Source organism: Heliangelus exortis, chromosome 4, assembly GCF_036169615.1.
Source record: "Heliangelus exortis chromosome 4, bHelExo1.hap1, whole genome shotgun sequence".
NCBI classification, from domain to species: domain Eukaryota; kingdom Metazoa; phylum Chordata; class Aves; order Apodiformes; family Trochilidae; genus Heliangelus; species Heliangelus exortis.
Genome location: NC_092425.1, coordinates 41360080 through 41365693, shown reverse-complemented (window position 1 = coordinate 41365693; position 5614 = coordinate 41360080). Strand labels below are relative to the sequence as shown.

At 49.8% G+C, this 5614-nt stretch overlaps 1 protein-coding gene across 1 annotated transcript in view; it reads right to left on the bottom strand.

Moving 5' to 3' along the window:
* TADA2B (transcriptional adaptor 2B) overlaps positions 1–5614 on the bottom strand; it is a 67508-nt gene that overhangs the window by 26898 nt on the left and 34996 nt on the right. The window lies entirely within an intron of this gene.

Genomic DNA, 5614 nt, shown 5'->3' with positions numbered 1-5614 from the left:
TCAATGTGTTTTGTGCTTGTTGTGTTTTCTTTTTCAAGGAAGGAACAGAATCTGTGCTATATTTTTATCTTCTCAATGATTTTATTGTTCTGGGCTAACACCATCATCATCTTCTCATTACTGGTTGGGGAGGAGGGAGGAACCACCTTAAATGGAAGCTCCCTGTAGATGCCTGATGTTCTTGTGCAGCACAGTCTTAACCTGGAATGTGTCCAAATTATGTTCTCTGGATAACTTTTATTTTTTACTGTACTGAGCCCAAGTCAGTCAATGCTAATATTGTTTTCAGGAGAAGGAGCTGTTTCTTTGCTCGTCTAGGGTTAGGCTCACAGATAAACCAGGTGAGTGCAGATTGCTGCAGCAGGCACATGAGCTGCTGGGGGGCTGAGGCAGAGGCCATTGGATCAGTTATGAGGATGATGAAGGGACTGGAACATCTCTCCTGTGATGAAAGACTGAGAGACCTGGGGCTGTTTAACCTTGAGAAAAGAAGGCTGAGAGGGATCTTCTGAATCCTAGAATCCTAGAATTGGCTGGGTTGGAAGGGACCTCAGAGCTCATCAAGTCCAACCCTTGATCCACTCCCGCTGCAGTTCCCAGCCCATGGCACTCAGTGCCACATCCAGGCTCTTTGGAAATATCTCCAGGGATGGAGAATCCACCCCTTCCCTGGGCAGCCCATTCCAATGCCTGATCACCCTCTCTGTAAAGAAATTCTTTCTCATGTCCAACCTAAACCTCCCCTGGCACAACTTGAGACCTCTTGTGCCCTCTTGTCTTGCTGAGAGTTGCCTGGGAAAAGAGCCCAACCCCCCCTGGCTCCAACCTCCTTTCAGGGAGTTGGAGAGAGTGATGAGGTCTCCCCTGAGCCTCCTCTTCTCCAGCCTCAACACCCCCAGCTCCCTCAGCCCTTCCTCACAGGACTTGTGCTGGATCCCTTCCCAGCCTCCTTGCTCTTCTCTGGACCTGCTCCAGCACCTCAATCTCCTTCCTGAGCTGAGGGGCAAATGTCTGTCAGTATCTGAGGGGTGGGTGTCAAGAGCATGAGGCCAATCTCTTTCTAGTGGTGCCCAGTAACAGGACAAGAAATAATGGGTTTAAACTGGAATATAGGAATTTCCACCTCAACATGAGGAGAAACTTCTCTCCTGTGGGGGGGAGGGAGCCCTGGCCCAGGCTGCCCAGAGAGGTTCTGGAGTCTCCTCCCAACCCCTGATATTCTGTGGTTCTATGGATCTGGGCATGTGAACAGATGAAGAATAAGGCTTTGTGGCTGTCCCACCAAACAAGTTACATCTCCTTGGGGAAGAAAAAGACTTGTGTAAGTGTAGCATTTATCTTCCTCAGTTTAACAACTGCTCTTTTGAGATACAGACAATGCTTCCAGCACTGCACATAACAGCCCTGTTGAAAGAGTTGCTAAAAGCCAGTAGGAGGTTTCTTCTGTTATTTTATATATTTTTATTTTTGTTCATGCTTCTAATATATATATGTATATATATAAAGGCATGCTGTTCCAGCTGGTTTTGAAACAGGTTTTCTTTCCTATATCTTCCAGGTCAGCAGAAGCAATTCCTTTTGGAGCTTTTTAATATTCCAGTACATCTCTTCTTTAAAGCACTTACAAAACTGTTCACCTCTCTTCTGTCATCTTCACTCCAAAAAAAAAAAAAAAAAAGGTTCCTCTCCATTCCTCTCCACTGCATTTTTGAGCAGTGATATTTCTTTTTTTTTTTTAAGTGGTGGTGCTCAGATGAAAGCAGAGCTCTTGGTGATCTCTGAGTTGCCTTTCATGCCTTTGGGGATTTTTATGGGGTAAGTTCCCAGTTGTCTTCCACAGCATTACCCTTTCTCTGTGAAGCAGAGCTTGCAAAGCAGACTGTGAGGCAGGCCAACAGTTCTGTTTCTCTGCTCAAGCAACTGAGATAACAGGGAGTCTACAGAAAATGCCTCCAGCTCCTTTCAAAGATTCAAAATATGTCAGGTCAAAAATTAGGAGAGCAGGAAGGAAGATGCACTACCAGCTCTGTGTGGCATTGTCAGGGTTCAGTGTTCATTGCAACAAAATGGTCTGGTTGGTGTCCAGTTGGGAAAGACTGGATTAGGTGCTTTTCCTCACTGAAGGAAGCCTCTGCTGTACTGGCAGAGAGGGCATAGGAAGTTTTACAGCTTTTTGGGGTACAGTCTCAAAAGGAGCTGAAGGGAAGCTCACATTGGCCAGTTAGGAGTGACATGGCATATAGAGGAGCAGTCATCAAGAAAGCAAGTTCAGAAGATAATCATGAGCTCCTCTCTTTCTCCTGGGTTTCAGGTGCTGGGTTTTGTTTCTCTATCAAAGAAACTCCCAGGGGTCCACACGGGTTTTTTTTCCAGGACCTCTTTAAAAATCCACCTGTGCAACTTGAAAATGTCTCAACAGTATTAGCAGGAGTCTGTTTGCTGAAAGCATTTTTGTACCACTCCAGTCCACTTTAGGCTCTTCTGATGTCCAAATCAGGCTTTTTGCTGCAGTTCAGCATAAGAGATAAAACTTAAACCCACTTCATCTTCCCCCAGGGTGTTCTCATCTATTCTGTGTGTGGCAAGATGGTTCTCCCAGTGGCCAAAACCATCGTGCCCTCAGCTTGCTTTCTTTGGCCAAATCCTTCCTCCCACAGTCTGATGGAATGAAGGGGCTGCTGAGAAGCATCATGCTCTGTCCTGTGGGCCATGCCTCCATTTTCCTTCTCCTTCCCTGGAAGTGGCTGCTGTTAACCAGGAAAACAAGAAGATTTGGGCTGTCCTTGACAAAGAGAATTTAGTCCTTGGTTTCCCCCTCCATATCCACTGGTTCATCCTGCTGGGAGGGAAGTGTGCCCATTCCACCCTGATGAAACTGGAGGAGGAGGGGGCTGGTGGGATCACATTGCTGGTAGCTCTTCCTCTCTAGCCAGGTGTTTCTGGTCTAGGATTTGCTTCAGAAAAGGCATTTTTTTTCTGGGTCATCTGGTAGGAATGTCAGCATGCCTGCCCACTGAGATCAGGGGCTGCAGTCACCCACGAGGAGGAGCTTGTTAGGGCATCCTTGTGTCTCTAGATGTCAACCAGAGCTCTTATATCATCTGCTCCTCCTCACCCCCAAAATACAAGCACTGTTGTTTTGCCCAGGGGTGTCACATCTCTAAACATGGAGCCCTGCTGGTTTCTCTCCTAGAAGTTGCTCTGACTGAAGAGTTATTCCACCTCCTCCTCCCTTAACGATGATCATTCTGGAAGGGGATGGGAAGCAGCAGGATTTTGTATGGTTGAATGAGAAAGCTGACATAAGGCGGGCGTGTACCAGAGCTAATCTATAATTCATCATGATCATTCAAAGCTTTTAGAAGAGCAGAGGAGAGAGAGGCAAGGGAGCCCTGACAAGTGGTGTAAAAACCCTGCACGTGGCTTTGGCCAGCGAGGGCTGTCACTTCTCATGAGCACAGGCAGGCAGTGTTTGGGCCACGGGGGAGAGCCAAGCTCCTGGTACCTGCTGCTGAGGAGGGGCTGTGTTTGCAGATGATTAGAAGCAGCCATGGCACTGACATCTCATTAGTTCCAGCTTTATTGCTGCTTTCGGGTCGCTGCTAATGTACCAGGGCCCCAAATTCCTTTGTGTCTTACTGCCTCGGGGGCTTCTGGCAGCTCCTGCCTCTAGGAGAGGAGGTCTGGGAGGGTTGAGTGCTTACTGGTGACTGGTTAAGACCAGCAAGGGTAACCACTAACAACCATCAGGGAGAGGAGAGCTGGGACTCCTGCCTGATGCTTTTCTGCTGTTGTAAAGTCAGGGATATGGCTGGATCCTTGAGGGACTCCACTGGCTGGATCAGGGCTCCGTCTCCTCCTCCCAGGGGAGAGGGGCTTTGCTGCTGCCCTGCTGCTGTTGTTGTGGATCCCTAGGGGTGTTCCCAACCCTGTCTGTTCTGTCAGCCCTGTGCAGGCTCTCTGGACACATCCCCAGGAAGCAGATAAGGATGAGTGGCAGTTCCCAGAGGAGAGAGCTTGTCTGGACAGGGCAGGAAGGCAGCTTCTCCACCCTGCTGGGTGTTGGGTTGGTGAGCAAGGTGAACACAGCCTGTGGGGTGAGGGCCAGCAGAGCAAAGGAAGCTGTTGGTTCTCTGCTCAGCCCTGGGGAGGTCACACCCCAGGTGTGTGAAGTTTGGGCTTCTCCCCATTCCAGAGGGATGCTGGGGAGGGCCTGGTTGGGGCTCCTGGGCTGCAGAGGGCCTGGGAGGAGGGTGTGTGAACTGGGGCAGCTTGAAGTGGTGGTGAAGAGGCAGCTACTTGATTGGAAGTGTGAAGAGCATCTGAGAAGGAGATGTGGTCAAACTCTGTTTTTAGCAGCCACGGCAGATGATGTAATAGGGGAACGTGGGAAGTTTGGTTTGGATATTAGAGAAAAAGAGCTGGTGGGGAGGTGTCTCAGTCCATGGAGGTTTCAAGCATCACCCAGACAAGACCAGGCTGCCCAGATCTCTTGTTGACAAAGGGGGAGGTTTTATCTTAGACCTCTTGTGGGTCCCAGCCCTGGTTCCTTCAGTGCCACCCAGCTTTCTGTAAGAGCAGTTCTCCTTGTTTCTTGCTGGCTTGCTTTCTGCTGCTCTGGTTTGCAGGTGTGTGCAGGGGCTCTGTGTCACCCAACAGCCCAGGAAAAAAGCAGCCATGGCTCTGAAAACCCATCAGCACTTCTGCAGTTGGGAGCCACGTGTTGGGCTCCAGCAGCCTCGTGTGTTGGGTGTTGTGCAGAGTGCAAGCACAGCAGGGGGAAAGGATGGTTAAGGCAGGAGGTTGTACTTCCATTAATTTTTTTGACTATACCTGCACTTCTGGGCTTACATCCAAGGCCTGAAGTACGATTTCCTTCTGCCTCCATCAGTTATGTTACAGTCTCTATTCCCTCCTGAGCTGGTTATTAATTATGGAGACTGCAGAGATGAAGCCCAGGCTCTGCTAATGGTTGACTTCCCCACGGTTCAGAAGCAGCATTTCAGAGATCTGCTAATGGTGTTTCTGAGCTTTGCTTTTCCAACTCTGCTGTCAGCTGGGTTTCCAGTGATGCAGATAATGGTGCTGAGGTGTTGGCTGAAGCCTGCAGTAGCAGGACACACATCCACAGCACCCTGCTCACCTCCCTGAGTTGGAATGTCCTCCCCAGAGCAGGGATGGCTGCCCTGGCCTGGAGGCATGGCCCCTGGGCAAGCTTTGGTTTGCTGTGCAAGAAGAGAATCACAGAATGGTTTTGGTTGGAAAGCACCTAATGATCATCTAGATCCAGCTTCTCCCACCAGCCCAGGTTGCTCCAAGCCCCATCCAGCCTGGACTTCAACACCTCAGGGATGGGGCAGCCACAGCTTCTTCAGGCAACCTGGGCCAGGGGCTCAGCACCCTCACAGGAAAGAATTTCTTCCTAATGCCTAACCTAAATCTCTCCTCTTTTTGTTTGCAACCTTTCCCTCTCATCCTAAATCCCTGTGTGGGTTTCTCCCCATCCTTCCCAGAGCAGTGGGATGGCCTCTGCTTCCCGGGGCACATGGAGCCTTGTCATGCTGACAGGAGTGTGACAGTGGTGTCCCTGCCTGGCTGACACCTCTGCATTCCC